Here is a 24531-nt window from a genome sequence, read left to right as displayed (position 1 = left end):
CCACCCTCAAGCGCACCTACTTCCCTTTCACCTGCCATAACTGCACCTTCACCTGCACCAACGACGCCAAAGCCCCGACAGCAACGGGAGCCGACCGACTGTGATTCATCCTGCTCAACACCCGCTCCGCACGCAAGCACGCCGTCGAGCTCTGGGACCTACTCACCACCACACCACCAGACGTCGCCTTCCTGACCGAGACCTGGCTGAACGAAACCTCCGCCCCTGACATAGCAATGGCCATTCCTGACGGGAACAAGATCTCCCGAAGAGACCGCGCCAACGGAGTCGGAGGAGGAATCACCATCATACACAAGAACATCATTAAGGTCTCCATGAACACCGACAACACCCTCACAACACCCTCACCACCGCCGAACACATGCACTTCAAGATCCACACAGACCCCAAGACCACTCTCAGAGGCACCCTCGTCTACAAACCGCCTGCATTGTCCCCAATTCGGCAACTCCATTGCGGACTTCATCAGCACGCACGCACTGACCTCCACCAACTACATCCTGCTCGGCGACCTGAACTTCCATCTGGAAAACATCAACGACAGTGACTCCTCTACCCTGGTCGACAACCTCGCTACCCTCGGACTGAAAGAGATCGTCACAACCCAGACCCACAATGCCGGCCACACGCTCGATGCCATTTTCTCCTCCAGCCCCAAGTCACCTTCGGCCACAACTCCGAGCTCACCTGGACCGACCACCACTGCATCCACTTCACCTTCCAGAAACCCGTCACCCACCACCGCACCTCACAGATCCCCCGCCATCGCTGGGGCAAAGTAACCAAGGAACTGCTGGAAGCTCACCTCGCAATCGACCCTCCGACCAGCCCCACCGATCCAGAGAAGGCCCGCACCCTCAGACTCTGGATGGAAAAATGCGCCAACACTGCAGCACCTTTACGACTACCCGCCGACAGAGACACCAACCAGAGAGCCAGCTGGTTCACCCCGGAGCTCCTGGCCTCCAAGCGCGCCTGCTCGAAACTCGAAAACATCTGGCTCAGTGACAGAACACCCGCCAACCACGCAGCACACAAAGACGCCTTCCGCAACCATCACCACCTCATCAGAAAAACCAAAAGAGCCTCATTCACAGACCACCTCAACAACAACGCCCACAACAGCAAAGAGCTCTTCAACATCATGAAAGAATTCTCCAATCCCAGCTCCTACACCAACGACATCCCGCCGTCGCAAGCTCTGTGCGACACCCTCGCGCCTTCTTCCATCACAAGATCACCAACATCCACAACAGCTTCTTTACTCAGATCATCCCAACGCACCCCACCACCTCAAGCACACCCAACCACACCGACCACAACCTTCTGACCACATGGACCAACGTGAGCACCGAAGACATAATCAAGACCATGAGCACCATCCACTCAGGCGCCCCTTCGGACCCTCTCCCCCACCACATCGCCAACAAAGCCAACAGCCTCATCTCACCCCACCTGAGCAACATCATCAACTTCTCCTTCGAAACCACCACTTTCCCTGAGAGCTGGAAGCACGCTGAGATCAACACCCTCCTGAAGAAGCCCAAGGCGGACCCGAGCGACCTCAAGAACTTCCGGCCCATCTCCCTGCTTCCGTTCCCAGCAAAAGTCATTGAAAAGACCGTCAACACACAGCTCACCTGCTACCTAGAAGACAACAACATCTTGGACCCGTCCCAGTCTGGCTTTTGCAGCAACCACAGCACCGAAACCACCCTCATCGCCACCACAGACAACATCAGAATCCTCCTCAACAACGGCGAGACAGCAGCCCTCATTCTCCTGGACCTCTCTGCCGCTTTCGACACCGTCTGCCACCACACTCTCCGCACACGCCTCCACGACGCAGGGATCCGAGACAAGGCCCTGGACGGGACCACCTTCTTCCTCACCGACAGAACCCAGAGAGTCCTCCTCCCCCCGTTACAATATGGAACCACCAAAACCATATGCGGCGTCCCTCAGGGATCTTCCCTCAGCCCGATGCTGTTCAACGTCTACATGGCCCCTCTCGCCCGCATCGCCAGACTACACGACCTCAACATAATCTCCTATGCCGATGACACCCAGCTGATCCTCTCCCTCACCAAGGAGCCCCTCATCGCCAAATCAAACCTGCACCAGGGGATGAAGGCTGTCGCCGACTGGATGGAGGCAAGTCGGCTCAAGCTGAACTCGGACAATACAGAGATCCTCATCCTTAGGCCCAACCCATTGGCGTGGGGCGATTCCTGGTAGCCTCCTTCCCTGGGAACCCCCCGACACCGACCAACCACGCACGCAACCTAGGAATCATCCTCGATTCCACACTCAGCATGACCAACCAAGTCAACGCAGTCTCCTCCACATGCTTCCGAACCCTCCGTATGCTCTGCAAAATCTACAGATGGATACCAACGAACACTTGGAAAACAGTCACCCAGGCCCTGATCAGCAGCCGACTCGACTACGGAAACGCCCTCTACGCCGTAGCCCCGGCCAAACTCATCAGCAGACTCCAAAGAATCCAGAACGCCTCCGCACACCTGGTCCTAGACGTCCCTCACGGAGACCACATCACCCCCCACCTGAGAGACATGCATTGGCTCCCCGTCGACAAAAGACTACCCTTCAAACGCACACAAAGAACTCCACAAGACCGGCCCAGCCTACCTCAACAGCAGACTTTCCTTCTACGCACCTAACAGGAAACTCCGCTCCGCCGACCTTACACTGGCCACCATCCCGCGCATCCACAGAGCCACCTCCGGGGGCAGATCCTTCTCCAACCGCGCCGCCAAGGCCTGGAACGCCCTCCCCCTCCACCTACGACAGACTACTGACCTCCCGGCATTCAGAAGACTGCTTAAGACCTGGCTCTTCGACCACTGACTGCAGCCCCCCCCCCCCCACAGCGCCTTGACACCCTAGCGGGTAGGTAGTGCGCTTTACAAATGACTTGATTGATTGATTGATTGATAAGGGCCTCCGGCCCATAGGAATGAATTGGAGATTGCATGAGCAATTTGCGAATACCAGTAGGTACTCGCAAATTGCTCGTGCAAATTCAAGGGTGCAAGGGTGTCAAAATGATACCCTGTTCCACCCCTGAAATTGATCTGTGCACATATGTTGCACAAACACATGCCCTTGTGTGTGCGCAACATAAAACTTTGAAAAATGCACAAAAGTGCATTTTTCATTGTTTTTGCAAATTACCATGAAGTTCAACTTCATGGTAATTTGCCACTCCTATTATCGAAATCGCTCATTTTTTAACTTTAATGCATTGCATTTAAGGAATCTCAATTTGGGATCCCTTAAATGCAATCACAATTTAAGGAATCGCAATTGAGAGATTCCTTAAATTGTGATTTTTGCTTTTGGGATGATGCATCCTAAATGCAAAAATACCGCTCGCAAAGGGGCAGATTCTGAGAGTCTGCCTGTTTGCGACCGGTTTTTCCTTTGCTGCATGTGCCTGTAAGTCACTTAACGTGGCTGAACGCTGCCTTGTACATAAGGCACCCTTTCATGATACACTTAGCATGAAAGCGGTGGGTAATGGTTGTTGTGGTGGACGTTCCGCCGCAACACCCATTGATTTTGGCGCTGCCCAATATTTTATAAGTGTGGCATTAATATAGGACAGAGCCAAAATTAAGATCAGGGAAAACCTGGTCTTAACATGATGAAACAAGCAACAAAATTGAATTTCTCCTCGCTGAATTCTGCAGCACACATAGAAACAGCAAAATGTCATGAATAATTGTTTATGTGCAGGAAGGCGTCCCTTCCTGCACATAAACAATAGTCCCCTCAACGCAGACGGCAGAATTTAACTCCAGCGCAGGTACAAACACAGGGGTGCACTGTGTTATTGCAAATACAGTGCATCCCTGCGTTTCTAAAGTGGCGGAGAGCAGAATTAGCTATTTTGGAGCTATCCTGCGCTCCCCCCACTTTTGTTGCAAATATGGCCCATAGTATTCTTCAGGGTAATTTGCTCATTTGGCTCAGTCTCAGATGTATCAGCACTCACCTGGTCATCATACCAAGATATCCCAGGATCATAGGGCGAGTCAGATGAAGTGAGTAAGATTCTCTGCCCAATATTTCTGCTCTACTTAGGACACGAACTTGCAGAACAATCTCTCTCATCCTGTTCTCAGATAGTGAAGACTGTGGGATGCTCCCCCTGCAGTGCCTTCCACAATTACCATTAGAAGCAGTAACACTAGAAGAGAAGTCTGTAGAGGTAACTGGTTCTCTGAGATGACTGTGTTAAGCAGCTGACTTTAGGGCTGACACATGCTGGCAATTCAACGTTTGGTTATGGCAGTCAGTGGTCCAAGTTTCAAACTATTGTTTAAGAAGGTGCACCATGCCTGCCGACAGTGTGCATGGATCCCCCTACTAATCCCCGGTGTTGGTGTGTTCCCACACAACCACAACAGCACAGGCACATAGTTAGAACCAGAGAACGGTCTACAAACACGCCAATCATGAGGAAATACGAGCCCCAATATGGAGCCTTTCTTCCTGCTGGGTCTGCCAAGAGCAGAGATTCAAAGCCAGGCCAGCTCTTCTTAAACAGACAGCTGCTGGCATCAGCTGCTACTGGCTCCGAGGAGGTCTATTGGTGGCTGGAATCTGGTTCACCACGGACCGCCCAGACCAGCTGCTGGGTCCAGGGAAAAACACTGCCAGGCGCTCTCCGAATTTCCTCTCTTCCCCAGTCAGACACGTTCAAGGGTGCACAGGCCTTCAGTTCAGTGCATAGAGAACCCCATTTGTAGGGACAGAAACATTTGCAATGGCTCTATGAGTTAGGTATGTGTTTGGGTGTTAGACGGACCGGGAGGGTCGGCCGAGTATAAGGGGAGAGGTCTCCAGGGAGAGCCGTCTCCAGCGATCGTACAGACAAGTAACTTCCCCCCCACAGACGGACACCACACAAGGATAAGGTTAAACGATATTTTATCAGCAATTCTTCGAGTACGGTTGAATGATACAAGGAGGTCTGGACTCAGGGGTCCCCTCGGTTCAGGTCTCTGGTGGGGAAAGGGGTAGCGGGACAGTCTTGTTACCAATTGGGTAGATGGATAGCTCTCAATCCTCGAGCTCGGCGTTCTCGATGATCGGGCCGCGGCGGAGCCAGCAGGTCCCGAGATGGTTGAAGGTAGCGACGGTCCGCGGCGGAGCCAGCAGGTCCCGATGAAGATGGTGGTACAAACGGTCCGCGGCCACGCCAGCAGGTCCCGACGACGATGAAGGTTTACGGAGGTTACGGCAACGCCAGCAGGCAGGACGATAGTTCACAAGGAGGGACTACGGCAGCGCCAGTAGTCCGTCAAGGATGAGTTCTTCTCTGCGTCTCTCGACTCCAGGATACAACTGTCTTCCTGATCTGGAGCTGCCTCAGTTATAGGGCTGGTGCCCTTTGATGTCCGGACCCTCGCACTTGGAGGTCGGGGGGTCCAGGATGAGGGAGTCCAGACACCCAGCAGGGGGGTGGAGCCAGCGCCCGGGGAGGCTGGGGGCGAGCGGTACCTGGCGGGGGAGAGCCATCGACACCTCTTTCTCCCATTGACCTGCCAAGTAGTCCGCTCACCTCCTGGGTGGATGGTGGTGCCGGGATGTCTGAGGCCTGGCCAGGCCCAGGGTTAGGGTCGATCGGAGGCCACGCGGCCTCGTGGTGCAGTGTCCAAGATGGCGCCCAGGTCGGGCGCGCGGGCCAGTAGTGGATCGGGCCCACGATGTCGATAGGTTCAGAGGCAGGGGTCCCGGAGGGGACGGAAAACGTGAAGTGGTGGTGTGTAATACTTGAGGGACCGGGCTCGGGCCTGGTCGGCAGAGGGGGAGCGGGCCCTTCATGTGGCCTGTCCAACATGCGTCCCCCCCAGCTGAAGGCGGGGAGAGTCACCCATCCTCTTGGGGACTCTCCTCGTCGAGGCGGAAAAAGCGTGACAGGCCATCCGCGTTGGCGTGATCTTGCCCAGGTCGATGTTCCACAGTGAAGTCCATCCCCTGTAGGGAGATGGACCAACGTAGTAGTTTTGGGTTCTCCCCCCGCATCTGCATCAGCCACTGCAGGGGTCGATGATCGGTCTGTACCCGAAAGTGTGTGCCAAAGAGATAGGGCCGGAGCTTTTTGAGGGCCCATACCACGGCGAAGGCCTCCCTCTCGATGGTGCTCCAGCGTTGTTCTCGAGGTAGGAGTCGCCTGCTGATGAAGGCCACTGGCTGATCAAGGCCTTCGGGGTTCAATTGAGACAGGACCGCCCCAATGCCGTGGTCGGAGGCATCCGTCTGGACGACGAATTCCCGGCTGTAGTCGGGGGCCTGGAGCACAGGGGCGGAGCACATGGCGGCCTTCAGTTGTTCGAAGGCTGTTTGACAATCTGGGGTCCAGTTGACCTTCTTTGGTTGATTTTTGGACGTGAGTTCTGTGAGGGGCCCCACTATGGTACCATAGTCCTTCACGAACCGTCGGTAATAGCCCGTGAGTCCCAGAAAGGCGCGTACCTCGGTCTGGGTGATGGGGGGCTGCCAGGACTGGATGGCGGCGATCTTGAGCTGCAGAGGGGCCACTAGGCCGCTTCCCACCTGGTGTCCGAGGTAGGTCACGGACCCCTGACCAATCTGGCATTTGCTGGCCTTGATCGTGAGGCCAGCTCGCTGAAGGGCCTGTAGCACCTCTCGGAGGTGGTGGAGGTGGTCGGACCAGTGGTGGCTGTATACCGCGATGTCGTCTAGGTAGGCGGCACTGAATCCTTCGAGTCCGGCCAAGACCTGATTAACGAGTCGCTGAAACGTTGCTGGGGCATTCTTCATGCCGAAGGGCATGACCTTGAAATGATAATGGCCGTCAGGAGTGGAAAACGCAGATCGTTCTTGGGCCCGGGGTGTGAGGCCGATCTGCCAGTAGCCCGCCGTCAGGTCGAAAATGCTGAGGTAGCGGGCAGCTCCCATGCGGTCGATTAGTTCGTCTGCCCAGGGGATGGGATGTGCGTCTGTTCTGGTGACCGCATTCAAGCCCCGGTAGTCGACGCAGAACCGGAGCTCCGGTGTGGTGCCGGGAGTGGCTGCTTTGGGGACCAGTACTACTGGGCTGGCCCAGGGGCTGTCTGAGGGCTCAATGACCCAGAGCGTGAGCATCTTGGTTACTTCTTCTTGGATGCAGGCCCGTACCCGATCTGGTACGCGGTAGGCCCGGTGGCGGATAGGGGGGCTGTCCCCCGTGTCCACGTCGTGCACACACCAGGAGGTGACACCTGGGGTGAGGGAAAACAGGCTGGCGAACTGCAACAGAAGGTCTCGACATTCTTGGCGTTGTTCCAGGGTGAGGGCCTCCGAGAGTCGGACCCCGTCCACTGAGCCGTCTTTCTCCCGAGTCCGTAGGAGGTCAGGGAGGGGTTCGGAGTCTTCTTCGGCTCCATTGGCTGTGGCCATCAGGAGGCTGAGTTCTGAACGCACGAAATGGGGTTTCAGTCTATTAGCGTGGAGGACCCGGAGGGGGTTCCGTGAAGATTCCATGTCGATGAGATAGGTGACAGGGCCCTTGCGCTCGACTACTTTGAAGGGTCCCGTCCACTTGTCTTGCAGGGCGCATGGTTCGGTGGGGGACATCACCCATACTTGTTGGCCGGGTTCAAATTCGATGGAGGAGGCATTTTGGTCATACCACTTTTTCATGTCCTCTTGACTGGCCTCCAAGTTTGCTTTCGCCAGCTCTCTGAACCGTCGGGTCTGGTTGCGGAGGGTTAGGAGGTATTTGAAGACATCTGGAGGGTTCTTTAGAGGGGGCATTTCCCAGCCTTCCTTGACTAGGCTGAGCGGCCCCCGTACGGGGTGTCCATACAACAGTTCAAACGGGCTGAAGCCGAGGGACTTCTGGGGGACCTCTCGATATGCGAAGAGGAGGCACGGCAGTAGCACATCCCACTGGCGACGGAGGGGCTCTTCCAACCCCCCAATCATCCCTTTGAGCGTGCGGTTGAACCGCTCAACGAGTCCGTTTCCTTGAGGGTGATAGGGGGTCGTGAATCGGTAGGTGACCCCACACTGTTGCCAGAGGGACTTCATATATTTCGAAATAAAGTTTGTGCCTCTGTCGCTGACGACTTCTCGGGGGAAGCCCACACGGGAGAAGATCCCCATCAGGGCCCGGCCGACTACCGGGGCTGTCACAGTTCGCAGGGGAACAGCTTCGGGGTAGCGGGTGGCGTGGTCCACCAGTACCAGGATGAACCGATGTCCTTGTGCTGTACGGGGGTCCAGGGGCCCCACAATGTCTATCCCGACCCTCTCGAACGGGGTGGTGACCACTGGGAATGGTTGCAGGGGGGCTTTTAGTTTGCGGCCGCTCTTTCCACTGGCTTGGCACGTGGGGCAAGATCGGCAATGCTGGAGTACATCATTCCTCATTTTAGGCCAGAAGAAGTGGGTCACTAGGCGGCTGTACGTTTTATCCTGACCCAGGTGTCCAGCCAGGGGGACATCGTGGGCCAGATTTAGCAAGAAGTCTCTAAAACGGAGGGGCACCACTAGCACTCGACTGGCCCCCAACTCCGCGATCCTTTGTTCACTGTATAGCAGATCATTGTCCCAATAGACCCAATGTGTTCCGGAGGTATCCCCTGCGCTCTGGGCGAGGGCTTGTTGGCGGAGTCCCTCGAGGGAGGGACAGGTCTTCTGCTCTTGGCGAAACTGCTCCTGTGTGGGCCCCCCTTCTTGATGCCACTGGTCGAGGCCAGAGAGGTCCGGAGGTTGAGCTGGTTCTGGGGGGACGGCACGGTCGGCGTCTTCGACTGGAGCGACCGGGGGAGGAGGCGCCGGCCATTCAGGTTCCTCGGGTCGGGGATTGGCACGGGCGGCCATGGACCGGGTGGTGACGCACGCCCAGTCCGGGATGCCTAACATCCCCAGGTGTTCTCTTCGTTCTACGGCTGCCCACGGAGAGCTTTCAAGGTCATTCCCCAGGAGGCAGTCCACGGGGGCATCATCTCGAACCGTCACCTTCAACATGCCGGAGACCCCTCCCCATTCGAAAGGGACGCAGGCCATCCGACACAGACTCTCCGAGTTATCGGCTGAACGGACAGGGCAGAGAATGTTTGGTAGGAACTGTTCTGGGGTCACCAGGTGACAGCGGACGGCTGTTACACTGGCCCCGGTGTCACGGAGGGCTTCGGCCCGGCGTCCATTGATGCTCACCCATTGGCTGTACTTCCGGGTATTAGCGGGTAGGGGGACCCGCGGGACCATGTCTTTCCCCCCTAAGCAGGCTAGAGCCATGGCGGCTGGCTCCCATTCTTGATGTTCTTGCTCATATTCTTCTTGTTCCTCGGAGATCTGTTCTTCCCCCAGGGCAGCGGCAGCCACTCGGCGGGGTCTCGGGCTCTGGTTCTGTGGGCAATTTGGGTCGTTTGCGTAGTGGCCGACTCGCTGGCATCGATGACACGTGACATTGGCCCTATATCCTGGTCGTGCCGGGGTGCTGCCCCGGTTGGCCGGGGGAGTGGTGCTGGCAGCGGGGGCGGCCGGAGTGCTGTCTCTTCCTCTTCCTTGGCCCCCTCCTCCTCGGGGACGGTGCTGACCGTGGTGGTTTCGGTTCTGCTCATAGGACCCATTCCGGCCCACTCTGGTGATTTCCCACCGGTCAGCTTCGGCTGCGAGCTGCCGTGGATCAGTCAATTTGCTGTCGAGGAGGTGCTGCCGGAGCTCGATGAAGCAATTGTTTGACAGATGCTCCCACACCATGAGATTGAAGAGCTGTTCGTAAGTTGTGACATTGCTTCCTTTGATCCAACCCTCGAAGGCTCTGCTGAAATAGTTAACGTACTCCACCCAAGTTGTACCCGGGATGCGGGTGCAGTCTCTGAACCTCTGGCGGTACATCTCGGGTGTGAGCCCATAGCGGGTGAGGAGGGCTGCTTTCATGTGGTCATAGGAGGTCATCAGATGGTCCGGGAGCTGTAGCAGGGCATCGCGGCCCTCATTGAGGAATCTCCCCCATAGACCGGCTCCCCAGTCGCTTCGATCGATCCGGTGGGAGGTCATAGCTATTTCGTAGGCCTTGAACCATTGTTGGATGTCGTCCTCTCGGAAGTATTCTCGAACGACATCCTTGGGGATGTGTACCTTCTTATCTGTTGCTCCCGGGGTGCGGGGTTGCTCGGTCGCCCCTGATTCCTTGTTCTGCTTGCGTAAGTCTATCTCAGCTAATTTGCGCTCATGTTCATATGCCAGTCTTTTTTCCTCGAGCTCTCTTTGTCTCTGTTTTTCCTCTCTTTCTTCTCGGAGCCTCAGATGTTCTAAGTTCAGTTTCTGTTCGGCCAACTTGAGTTCACCATCCATTTTGAGCCGGGCCATTTCTAGTTCATGTAGTCTTGTTCTTTCTCGTTCCTGGATCTCGTCTTGCGAGAGGCCCGTTCTTCGCTCCTCGGGGGCCGCGGTGTCTTTTTCTACTGCTGCGATATTTTGGTCCGGGGGTCTGATGGCCCCGGTTTCTGCCCAGGACTCCAGGGCCTGCTTGAAATCATCTTTGGTACTTAGACCGGTGGTAGCGATACCTAGTTCGATGCAGAATTGTTTTAATTCACGATGGCTGTATTCTTCCAATTTCTCCATCTGAAATTTCTCGGTGGATCCGCTTTCTTTGGTCGTCATCGTGATTTCGTCGTGGGGTGAGCTACTCTCTGTACGATTATGCGGTGATTCGGATCGCGCCGCTGGCCACCAATGTTAGACGGACCGGGAGGGTCGGCCGAGTATAAGGGGAGAGGTCTCCAGGGAGAGCCGTCTCCAGCGATCGTACAGACAAGTAACTTCCCCCCCACAGACGGACACCACACAAGGATAAGGTTAAACGATATTTTATCAGCAATTCTTCGAGTACGGTTGAATGAAACAAGGAGGTCTGGACTCAGGGGTCCCCTCGGTTCAGGTCTCTGGTGGGGAAAGGGGTAGCGGGACAGTCTTGTTACCAATTGGGTAGATGGATAGCTCTCAATCCTCGAGCTCGGCGTTCTCGATGATCGGGCCGCGGCGGAGCCAGCAGGTCCCGAGATGGTTGAAGGTAGCGACGGTCCGCGGCGGAGCCAGCAGGTCCCGATGAAGATGGTGGTACAAACGGTCCGCGGCCACGCCAGCAGGTCCCGACGACGATGAAGGTTTACGGAGGTTACGGCAACGCCAGCAGGCAGGACGATAGTTCACAAGGAGGGACTACGGCAGCGCCAGTAGTCCGTCAAGGATGAGTTCTTCTCTGCGTCTCTCGACTCCAGGATACAACTGCCTTCCTGATCTGGAGCTGCCTCAGTTATAGGGCTGGTGCCCTTTGATGTCCGGACCCTCGCACTTGGAGGTCGGGGGGTCCAGGATGAGGGAGTCCAGACACCCAGCAGGGGGGTGGAGCCAGCGCCCGGGGAGGCTGGGGGCGAGCGGTACCTGGCGGGGGAGAGCCATTGACACCTCTTTCTCCCATTGACCTACCAAGTAGTCCGCTCACCTCCTGGGTGGATGGTGGTGCCGGGATGTCTGAGGCCTGGCCAGGCCCAGGGTTAGGGTCGATCGGAGGCCACGCGGCTTCGTGGTGCAGTGTCCAAGATGGCGCCCAGGTCGGGCGCGCGGGCCAGTAGTGGATCGGGCCCACGATGTCGATAGGTTCAGAGGCAGGGGTCCCGGAGGGGACGGAAAACGTGAAGTGGTGGTGTGTAACACTTGAGGGACCGGGCTCGGGCCTGGTCGGCAGAGGGGGAGCGGGCCCTTCATGTGGCCTGTCCAACATTGGGCACACACTGAACGCTGGGTGGATCGACATTTTTGTTTGCCAGAAGCTATACCCTTCCAGCCTGGGAGGTGGAGCACATGGTATATGCCAGGAGTGGGACGAGGAATGGGGACATGGAACTAAGAAATATGGGTTGGGGTGACAATAGGATACACTGTGGGAATAGGAGCAGCCATGGTCAGCTCAAACAAGTGCAGGTTATTTTTGCATTCTTCCCTCGATGTTAGGTTGACAATCTAGTGGATGAATGAAGGAATCTGTTGGGGGTGGGGAGTGAGGAGATAGTGGAAGCTAGAGAAAGGAAGCAGTCATTAAGTGGAATTGTGACTTTTAAATGTATAACAACACACCCAGAGGCCAGATATGCCACAGATTATAGCACCAGATCCCTAATATGTGGTCTCCTTAAATAGATGTCATTGCAATCGAGGAAAGTAATTTTTTGGGGGAAAAAATCAATGTATGTGAAAATATATAATGTATTCATCATGCACAGAAAATAATTACTCCGCAGCATAACTGAAGGAAACATACTTATACATCTATCCGGACAATACTTGAATAACTTGTGTCCCGGGATCCCCAGTCTGGCTTGGCTGGTGCATTTAACATACAAAGTCCAGGCTCAAGAGAGCGCCTGGATGCAGCCCACAAGGGGGCACCTCCACGTTCTGAGTCTTCGGCATGGTAGACATATTATGGAACTTTTTCACATGTCGAAGTGAGTGGGAACCAGAACCGGCCCAATTTAATATATGTGTGCCCCTAACTTAAGGACTTTTCTTTAGAATGGTAATTCAAGTACCAATAGCATACCATAATATTCTATTCCTCTGATCACTCTCTTTTTCTGCCCCTCTTTCTTTGGCACGCCTTCTCTCTCCTGTCACACTTTATGCCTCTCTGTCGACCCCTCTCTTTCTTCTATCGCTCTTTTTATCGCTCTAGACCTTTCTAGTTACTACAGTTCTCGTTATGAGTTACTTGTAATGTTCCATGGGCACATTAATGGGTGTTACTCAGCTCCCCGGGTTATGCAGTTACGAAGGTTACGAGTTATGCAGATACACCGCAGTTTTGCACATATTCTAGGGATCTCAGGTTACGCGAAGCAGCTGAAATACTCAGATGAAAATACTTTCAGGAATGAGGACAAGCATTGGAAATTCAATAGGTCTCGCATTTGTTTGAGTTAGAGCTATTGGTATTGTAAATGGCAATGTATTTTACCTATGTGGTATGGAGTGTATGTATGTGGTGTGTAGTGGAATTAGGTGGGTTGAATTGGGTAAGTTAGTTGTGGAATTGTTTGCCATGGAATTGTGTGATGTGGAATGGATTTGTGTAGTGGAATTATGTGGCATGGAATGCTGTGGAAATAGGTGGATAGCAATTATGTGGTATTGAGCGTACTGGAATTATGTGGAGTGGGGTTGTGCGTTATGGTGTGTAATAATGTGGAATGGTATTGTGTGTTGTGGAGTGGTATGTAGCGGAATTTAATTATGTGGTGTGCTGTTGAATTTTGTGGCATGATGTGGTAGTGTGTGGTGTGTTGTGAAATTGTGTTGTTGAGTTTTATGGTTTGGTGTTGAATCATGTGGTGAGGATTGGAAATATGTGGAGTTGAATTGTGTGGCGTGAACTGTGTGGACAGCTTTGCCTTTTTTATAATGAAGAAACACAAATAGGTAGGTCCTAATCTCCAGATCTGTGTGTTTGGGTGGTAAAAAAAGGAGAGTTAGAGCTAATGGCATTGTAAATGTCTCGTTTTTATGCGTTAGGAAGTGATGTGGATGTATCTGGTGTGCATTGGAATTATATGTCTTGGATTTAAATTGCTAGTTATGGCATTGTGTGGGGTGGACTTATGTGGTGTGAAGTGGATTAGTGTAATGGAATTATGTGGCATGGTGTGCAGTGGTATTATGTGGATAGTGATTATGTGTTTTTGAGTTTATTGGAATTATGTTGAGTGGAATTGTGTGTCATGGAGTGTAATTAGGTGTAATGGTATTTTGTGTTGTGGAGTGTTATGTAGTGGAGTTTAATTATGTGGTGTGTGGTGGAATTTGGTTGTATGATGTTGACTTATATGTTGTGAATTGGATACATGTGGTGTGTTGTGGAATTGTGTTGTGGAATCATGTGGTTTGGTGTGGAATTATGTGGTGTGGAATGGATTTGTGTGTAGTTTAATAGTGTGGCATGGAACAGTGTGTTGTTGATTGACATTATGCTGCATGGCATTATGTGGCATGGTGTGGAGTGTACTCATGTGGATTGTTATGTGGCATAGAGTAGATTTATGTGGGGTGCATTATGTGCTATTGAGTAGCAAGTAATTAGGTGGAGTTGAATTATGTGGTGATGAGTGGTAGTATGTGGAGACGTAAGTGTAGTGTGAGCATTTTGCCTGTGTGAATGCATGGGTGAGCATTGTGCCTGTACGAGTGCAGAGTAAGCATTTTGCCTTTGTGAATGTATGGGTGAACGTTGTGCCTGTACTGGTGCAAGGGGGAGCATTGTGCCTGCATGCCTGTTGAGCATTATACCTAATTGAGTGCAGGGTCAGAGATGTGCCAATGTGATAGCAGGGTTAGATGTGTGCCTATGTGAGTACAGTGTGAGAGGTGTGCCTGTGAGTGCAGGATGAGGTGTGCTTGGTTGAGTGCAAGCTGAATGTGAGAGTAGAAGCTGTGCTGGGTCTTTGTGAGTTTGTATTGAACATGGTGCTTGCGTATGAATGTGTGCTGTATTTGTCAGTGTTGGGTGATCAAGGGAAAACACAAGCATTTTACAAGATTTAAAACACATGCACACTTGAATGCTCAGAGGGCTGGCATGAAAACACATACGATTTCATTACTTTGCCTCTTTTCTGCTCCACCAAAGCGAAGATAAGGAGACTACAAGTCCAGACGTAGCAATTGTCAAATCTATCTGAAAATGAAAATATTGTGTCCTCTCACGAGAGGATGTATTTAGTAAACGGGGCAAAGAAGCAGTCCCGGAAAATGTAAGCAGCTACACCCAGACCTGTGGAAGTGCTTTTGTCTTTCTAAACAACTCTGCTGATCCCACCATTCTGTTTCTTCCTGTACTCTTTCCAAAGAGGTGAAAGCGTTTAACTTGCTCTACTTAAGTCTGTTGAACTTTAAAGAAAGTTTTTATCTGGAAGATTTCAACTAGAAGTTTAATCTTTATAGAAAGCTGTTAAGAAGTGATTGATGTTATGCATGCCATTAGATGCTGAAAGAAACAAGGCCGGCAGCTCTCCGAAACGCTGCTCCTGCTGGCTGTACTCGCACTGCATTAAACCCCGCCCCCCCCCCACTCTTCGGAGCACTGTGTAGGACATGCGAAAAGGAATGCATTGGTGCCTTTTTCGCTATGAAAGGCGCACATATAAAAATTAAAAAAAACATAACAAGCAGCGACGGGCAGGAGGTGGTGGGAGGACGCCGCTGCAAGCTAAGGCAAAAATAAAAAGTAGTGCACCGAATCTACATAAATGGTCAGAAGGGAACTAATCCATGTGACATGGTCAGTCTCCAGAGCTAAACAAAACAGCCAAAAGGTGGAACAAATGTGAACTATTCACCAAAGCAATTGTGAAAGTCAGACAAAGAAATCAATGAAAGCGGTGGGCATGTTAAAAGCCCACAGAGTAGATAACAGCATGTCGAGAAACAGCACATGTGCTGCCTAGGCTTGACCAAAAAACAAGGGGAAAAAGATATGTAAACTCTGTTTCTGCAGTATATCACCCATTGCTAAGTGAATTCTCAAGGTCCAACTCAAAATCAGCTGGTACTGATATCTCTTTTATTAAATCATTTGCAGGTTATGTGGCGCTTGAGATAGCCTACTGAACTTTTACCTGCTTTACTGAGCTGAGTTGGTGGGCAGAGGATTACACATATATGCCCTGCAGGAGAGCTACAAAGCCCTACGCTGTAGCATGAGATTCTTTTTTGAAAAATCTGCAGGGGAGGGCATGGCTCAACAGAGTAATTTAGTGTTTCTTTGTGAAACAAAATCCTTCAGACTTCAGGGAAGGACAGCCCTCTGTAGGGCAGTGCCATCTATTTAAAAGGGAATACATTTTTTATCACTCACTTTATTCCACTTTTTTCACGAGAGGTCCTGAAGAAAGCCCTTTAATTTTTTCCTGGGCTGAAACATGTCGACCACCTGATGATATATACAGTTACACATAGGACTTGTTAATATCATCCACTCTCTCTGTATTTTTAACCATACCCCAGGACTCCACGAATAAAAATTGACGCCAGTATTCTGGAGGTATTTTTAATTGTTAAATCACGCACGTAGTCATACATCACATGACCTAAAAATTACCAGCACCACTGTAAACAGGTGTTGCAGCACAGCCTGGTGGCACTTCGCCTCCAGGCTCGGACCCGATGATGAAGCATGACACCAACCAGGTTGGTGTTTGAGGGTTTTATAAAAATCTTTTGAAGGTGCTAACCCCTTTCCTTTCCTTGTCAGAAAATGTTTTGTTCCTGGCCGTTCTTTTCTTGATTAGCATCATATTACCTGGGACACGGACGGCTGTCTACGAGTCCTAACTCTCTACATTATTTTTCTATAACAATTCATATGCTATCAATATAGAAGGGCGGAGCCAGGGGCAGCTGATAGCTCGTCTGCTTCTCCTTCTGACACCATTTACAATTGAGTATCTGAAGTGAGTCCGCTGACAGCTATCTGATCTCCCTCTAAAGACATAGGGCCTTATGAAGAGTTTGGTAACCAGGATACTCCTCTAAAACGTGGTAGATATCCCAGCCACTGCATTACAAGTGCATTATAAGCTATGCCACTCATAATGCAGTGGATAGGATATCTGACACATTTGTGAGGGAGTATCCTATCAAACAAATTCTAAGTAAGACCCATAGTAGTCTTTCTATTATGGTTATTGAAGCTAGTGTAATTGTAATCTTAATTGCAATCCAACTTACATAGCACTGACTACACCTGATAAGGCGTCAAAGCACTTTATGCTGGGCATCACGTTGCTCCGGAACACAAAGTTAGTGGTTGGTCCAATTTTACCGGTTTTTGTTGGTTAATGGGATTAGACTTTTCCATTCCATTCCATACATTTTCTTCAGTTTCTTTGTGGTAGATTAGAGTAACACACTTTAGGTATGGTCATCAGTGGGGTGGATGGGGCAAATGTGAGTTCATGTAGATGTTTGGTTGGGTTAATAGAAGAGCTAGAGGAGATTAAGTAGTGTTAGGTTGCAGGGGTATCATCCAAGAACAGAGGTACCCCTTAAAAAGTAATTTGTGTGGTCTGGGAGAGAAGGGGAAATCAAAATGCAAATATATGTAAAGAACCTCCCACCGACCAACACTTATTTTCTCAGTGGCTAAATATAGCTTGTGCGGGCTATTCCTTTTTCATAGATGTGACTAGATACAATATTTTTAGTCTTCTTTTGTAATTTTATTGCACTAGTAATAGACCATTTTTTATTTGTATTGTTTTTAAATTTAAAAACCATAAACTTTCTGTTTTCTTACACACAGTGCAAATAATACATAATTCGACAAAAAAAGCAAATGTCCTCAAATGTACAGATAAAGCATAATTGTGCAATATTGAACATACAAATATCATATTAAAGTTTATCCCCTTTCATCATAACAAGTGAACTAACCTCAAATTCAGTCATCACATCCCAATCATAATAATACACACTTCACATTCATAATGTTCCAGCTTAAATGGTCTGCACAATATAACTCGTGGTGAGAATCCTTCTTTTTTTTCCACAGTTATGCCGCCAGCTGGAAGGTGTTTAGGCCAACGCACGTTTTAGTGGATTATTAAACTTGAGTCCCCCTTCATCAGGACTGCTCAATTTCATTAAATTAAAGCCGCAGAGGTTTTAAGGGGATTCGGTAAAGTAAAGTCTAGTTGGTTTGATTTGACCAATGGCGGGACCAGGTGTCCAGTGTGGGTGCCTCTAGGGTTATTTTCAATTTTTGAGCATATTCGTGGATGTTGTATAAGTTCTAACTGGAATATTTTCTTATGAGATTTCGCCCCTCTTGTAATAGAGTGGCTCCCTACATTGAGGTTGCTCACTCTAGAATTAATGGGCCACTATTTCGATTTGTCGCTGCTGTGACAAGTTTAGTTTTATCTCTCCTCTTTACACTTGACACGTGTCTTCATGAATGTCTTGATTTCGGTATATCTCCTGGCCCGCCTGCAGGGGTATTGCTTTCCAAAAGTGGAGAGGCTGTGATAAAATGATTTGTGAGCAATTTACAGAAACACATTAATAGAGATTAAGGTACACATGCATGTGACTTAGAGAAGGCTGTGTTTGTAGAAAATAAGCATGAAGACGATGCTAAGGGACGAGAGAGACATTTGAAAGGAAAAACGTAGAGGTGACTATCTGATGTTTTTTAAGTTATAAAGTAAGTTTAGTGAGACATAATAAAGCATAAGAATATGAAACAATATTGTACAAATAATCATGCAACGAATAAGACATAACTAAACAGTTCAGTTCATCTGTGTAAAAGTAAAACTATACACAGTCTGAAATAAGAATATTTTGGTTATACAAGCAGAAGAAAACTAGTGTATTACATATGAATATCCATACATAACTATATTAACAAGCAGTGTACCTAATTATACTAAATGAAAATAAACTGAAAGCCAGGAATGTTGAGGGACTTCTTGTTGAGCGAGTATATTTTCTGAGGAACGTTGTGCACTATCATCTAAGAACTGTGTAACAGGAGACCACAAGATCATGCGCTTCAGGGTTAGAGACATGGGAGAAATGCAACTTGTGTCCAATCTATGATTATAGCAAACCGCATACCACTAAGCTTGAAAAGATAGTTTAAAGAAGTTTTTCCAATTCTTGGTGATCTGTTGATAAGCAGCCACTAACAATAGTTCCAAAATACGTGTGTCATAAGAGAGTGAGCACCAAGCTTCAGATAGACTACCTAGAAAGGCATTAGAGAAAGAAAAGGGAACTGTAGTGTGAAAAATTAAGTTCACCTGAACCCAAATCTTTTTCCAGAAGCATAACACAGAGGGGCATGTAAAAAGTAGACATTTAAATCCACCTGTGCCAAAGAACACGCCCAGCATGTGACAGAAGTAGCAAGATTCATTGTATGCAAAAGAGCAGGAGTCAATAAAAGTCTATTACATATAAAGAAAAGGGACTGCATGGTGTTTGCAGCTCTAGATGATTTCCTGATTTTGGTCCAATTTTTTTTTCCAGAAAGGGACTGACCAGTTAACCTCCAAATCGGGCTACCAAGATAATTCTACCTTTGTTTTGGCCCTATTAGAATCAGAAGAGAGTAAGTAGACGCCCTGGGAGAAGAATGCAACAGAATGGACCAGTGATTAATTGGGGAAGATGTCAAAGATAGAGATAGTTGACACTGTTCAAAAGCGCTACAAAGGGCATTATTCAATATTTGCTCTCAAACGCCAAGGGAAGACAAAATTGACAACAAACTTGAGAAAAGGATACAAAAATGTTATGTTCAAAAAGTTGGCGTACCCAAATTAAGCCTTTATTCCTCCAGGATTTCCAGTAAATGGGTTTATTCTTAACTAGTATAGCTTTATTATGCCAAATGGTAGAACTAAGAAAGGTACCAATCTTTGGGTAAGTGTTATGAAGGATGGACGCGATGCAGAGTCAATCAACCAGGTTAATTTTGTCCAAAATACTTCTTTTATTAAGTTAATCATAAAACTGGCACACAGCCAATGCATTTCGTTCCCAGTGGCCAGAGGGAACTTCGTCAGGGCTCATGAATATCCAACTAAGGAATCAGTATGTGGTGTATCGTGGAAATGTGTAGAATTCCAAAACGCAATCAACCTCAATTAAGAAGTGGACAGAGCTCTCTCGATTATCATGCCGTGACGCAATATCTTTGTTCCCTACAGGCCCCACACAATGAACCATTGACTTTAAAGCGCTTTGAAGAAGGAGCAATGCATGGACTCGTGTTCATTTTAAATAAACTTGGATATTTGGAACCCTGTATTCTCGGGGTTACATATTCCTGCTACTTATTGACAGTAGGGACATAAATATTTAACAAAGAGACTGGAACCTTCGCAATCAGTAATTTAGTATAGACCCATCTACTTACGTCTACTTACATCATCAGATTCCTAGGAAATCAGCTTAGCACACAACGATTTCTAACATAAAGTAATAGCCCCATTTCTTTTACATCTCCTGGGGAGAAAAATACATCGCCTACCCATCCCCTTTTCAATTTTAGGGACTCCTGCTCTGTAATCTGCGACTCCCGAATTAAAGCTGTCTTGGCACTCAGATGAGACAAATGAGACAAGACACGTTGTCTTTTGATAGGAGAATTTAAAGAAAAAACAGGGTTACATAAGTGAACACCACTTAAGAAGTAGATGGTCCTGATGTGTCAATATTTTTGTTCTTGCAAGCATTGATGAAGCTCTTCAGTTTAACAGGATCTTCATATGAAGTAGTCTTGGTTTTGTATGTAACGTTAAAGGGCAAGGGTGAAATAAACCAAATAATAATAATAATAATAATAATCCACATTTGCAAAGCGCACAATCACCCATAAGGGTCTCTAGGCGCTGGTGGCCGTCGGGAAGATTAAGCAAGCTATTGCCCAGAGTCACATGGTGCTGGGCTAATCTGCCTCCGGTGCTGGGTATCGAACCATGAGCCCCAGATTCCGGAGTCAGTCGCCCTGGCCGTGGCGCCACACCTCTCCCTCTTCGAGCTCCAAGTGAATAAAAATCAGATCTCAGGTTGAGGAATTGTTTACGTCTGTCAGCAGTAGTCTTAGAGTAGTCCTGGAAGAATAATAAAGGATTTCCCGGTAGTGGGTAAGGTAGGGGTTCTGTTGGAACCAGATGAAGAACTACCTATATGCACCGAAACCAAAGTTTTCTCCATATTTGAAAACTTGGAGAAAATGGTGGAGTTCTTAATGAACTTATTAGCCAAAGATGGAAGTGTGGAGTTTGCTTTTTTCAAACGTCCCATATATGTACTGGATTATGGGATGATAACTATTAAAATCTCAGCTAGCACCAAAATCCAGCATTTCAGTGCAAAATCATACACTCCGGCATTATGTTTGAGGAGAATATAAAAGAACTGCTCACACAGACGAAAGTTATGAGGAAAAAACAGCCTCATGACAAAAATACAAAGAAAATCCTTGAATAGGCAGATCTGAGGCAGTACCCAAAATAAAGACCAAAAAAGCAGGAGCAGAGCAAGACAAATTACCTTCAATATTATCATGTTTGTGAGGGAAAAAAAGGGGAAAGGGGAAAATAATTGTTGGCACCTGAAATAGTTCACTTCATCTCGAAGGGAGACCATTCCCTCAAGCAGCAGCTGAGTAGACAAAATGGCGGCCGGCACCGTGAGGTGAGCCGAGCAGTCAGCTAAAACTAAAGCTTTGCAGTAGATTGAAATGCCGCTGAATGAAAAAAACCAATGGCGGGTCTCACTGCATCGCGGCCGCTCACGCTGGACTAACAGAAGTCACAGGGAGAGTCAGAAAAGCGCTCACATCCCGCGCAGACTCTTGAAGGTCTACCTGGACGCCGCCACCTCCGTGGGCTCCAAGCCCCGCTCATATTATCTGATGCTTTAATTAAAGATCAGTTTTTTATGACAGATTTTGGAATATATAATGCACAATTTCAGATGGAGCACCAAGGCTCCAAGACTATAAAAAAACAAGGGGGCATATTATCAAGGGGGTTTATCTCCGCTTTTTTGGCTTTAAAAGCCAAGAAAGCAGAGATAAAATTATCTCCCTATTACCTAGCTGTCGCTAACACCAGTTAGCGACAGTTAGTAGGAGATAGCGACCATCTTGGGCCCCACTTTGCATGTCAGTGATATCTATCACTAATGACATGCAAAGTGGGCGTGCCAAGATGTTAGCGACTGAAAACAGTCGCTAACATCGCTATCTCCTATTACCAACTTTTGGAGATATTCGCGCTAAGCGCGAATATCTCCAAAAGCTAACACCTGCCCTGAGCAGTTCTTAGCCATGTTATCCAATGGGAGGTGGATAACATGGCTAAGAGCATTAGCTCGGTAATGCATGAATATCGCTGACTTTTCAGCGATATTCATGCATTGCGGCGATTTTTATCGCATTTGCGATAAACCTTGGTAATACCAAGGTTTATTTGCGGTAAAAATCGCCGCAGCGCAGCAGTAAATTTTTCTCTCTAACCAAGCAATAGCGATAATTATCGCTATTGCTTGGTAATATGCCCCAAGATTATTTACACATAAAGATAGTGCTATATTGGATCTTTGATAGGTACAATGGTAAGATGAACAGTCTTCCCACTGCTACGTTACCATTAGACAACTGCTGCAGCACGGAGGGGTGATCAGCTCAAGGGCTGGAAACATAGAGTAATGGCTAGGACAGACATATTGAAAGGAGATTCTCCACAAGCTGGAGCGGATGCCTACTGATGTTCTACCATAGGGGTGGCTCACAGTATTAATTATAATGCAAAGTGGGATCCATTTAGGGCACCTCTGGTTTGACACGGCACAAGATGGAGGGGGAGTACGGCTTCCCCAGACAGTGGAATTGTATTGCCTGCATACCTGTGGGTGGAGATCTCGGGGCATATTATCAAGCAGGGCGTTAAAATTATCACAGTTTTAGCGGCAGAAAACTGCAGCTAAAGCAGCGATAATGGGCTTGATAATATGGCCTTGTGAATTCCAATAGAAAACCCATGTTCTGGTGTGAACATGGGCTTCTATTGGAATTCTCCAGGGCATATTATCAAGCCCAATATCGCCGCTTTAGCTGCAGTTTTCTGCCGCTAAAACAGAGATAATTTTAACGCCCTGCTTGATAATATGCCCCCTAGACACTAAGATGAAGGGGGTCTCTTTAATAATTCAATGAAGACTTTGTTAGAAATGGGCTGCTGATTACACTTCCTGAAGCACTGCCCTTTGTTAGGTGGTAGGGGTAAAGTGGGACTGCATAAAGAGCTGTGCAAGGTGAAGTATACCCCTTGGAGGAGGCCCAGCCTTTTGTCTTCCTTGATCACACTTTCAGTTGGGCTAATGACAGGGAATTTCTCTAACCTCACACCTCTTTGAGCCTGTGTTGTGGATGCTTCAGGCTGTAGAAGACGACCCTGTTGGGAGGGGCATCATTACTCAAAGGCTGTGTCTGGAGAGCAGCCTGCAAGGACGTTTAAAAGGACAAAACCAAGACTGATTCTGCAGCAAATACACTTTGCAAACATTTGCCTCAAGGAATGAAGACAATAAATATCTTTAAGTTGTCATTTGCACAGATCTGACTTGATTCCTGCCAGGTGTCGTTCATCCAGACATGCTATTTCTTTGAAATCTTGTTGTTGTAGTTCTGCACCTATAATAGGGGTAAGGAAACTGCAATCGACAGAATGTAAAGAAAAACAGCGATGGACCAGCTTCACACGTCTTGCAGGAGATCCCTTCTTCGTGAAATCTATGTAAGCCATTCAGCGCATATTGTGCATGAAACAGGAAGGTAGTTTTGTTACAATCAGCAACGAAGAATCTGCAAATTAATGGTTACAGATAGGTACATTATCCTTTTTATCAGCAGGATCTGTTCTAGATTCAAAGGCTGTGCATCGATTGTAAGAAAAAAGGTTCTGCTTGGTATGTGGGTGTGGAAAAAATGAAGACCGAACAAACGTGATGAGTGCCAATTACAGACCCACCAGGGCTTCTCTATGTCTGCATATGAATGCTTTATAATAGTGTTAACAAAAACTGATTTGTCAGCCTCACAAAAGACTGAGGGCCTCATTTATGAGAAATGACGCATCGCTGCGTGAAAGCAGCGATGCGTAACTTCTCAGTGCGCACTCCTTGCGACATTCCTGATGCTTCATATTTAATGTATGACGCATCATGTCGCAAGGAGTTACAGATACGTCAGTATTTCTGACGTATCTGTAAGCGCAAAAGTGACGCATTGCTGGAGTGTGTCACAAAAGTGACGCAACTCCAGCAATGCGTCCTGAGGTAGGCGCAAGATTTTGACGCAACGGCGTCCTAAAAGTGACGCAGTGAAATCTCATAAATTTCACTGCGTCACTTCTACGACCCTTCCTTGCGTCAATACTACCCCCTTGCATACATTATACCTGGCGCAGGTATAATATGGCACAGGGGTTTACAAAGTGAAGCATCTACCTAGATGCGTCACTTTGTAAATATGGCGCAACAAAGCGCATTTTTTACGCCACTGGTACGTCTCAAAAAGTGACACACCGGCGGTGTAAAAGTGACGCACAGCCTCATAAATGAGGCCCTGAGTCCTTTGGAGTAGAATCACTGCTTAATGTGTGTCTGGGTTTTCCAGTTCTTACGTTTCTAAACATCAGCATTTATTTATGACAGTCCACTACATGGTGGCGCTGTCTAACTAGGAGCAGAGCTCATAAATTAGAAAAGGCGTTCAATATTCTTGAGAAAATGATAAAACTGCAGGGGGGAAGCCATCCCTACAGTGTGAAATGACCTGGGAATACCTCGGGCCCTGGCATTTATAATTTGACAAATTAAGCACTGACTAGAATAACACATGGTTTGCAAGTAAGCTGCCTATCGGCCCCGATAACAGCAGCTGCGTAC

Source organism: Lissotriton vulgaris, chromosome 2_1, assembly GCF_964263255.1.
Source record: "Lissotriton vulgaris chromosome 2_1, aLisVul1.2, whole genome shotgun sequence".
Classification (NCBI taxonomy): domain Eukaryota; kingdom Metazoa; phylum Chordata; class Amphibia; order Caudata; family Salamandridae; genus Lissotriton; species Lissotriton vulgaris.
The sequence above is the reverse complement of the archived record's forward strand: the minus strand, read 5'-3'. Positions refer to the sequence as shown.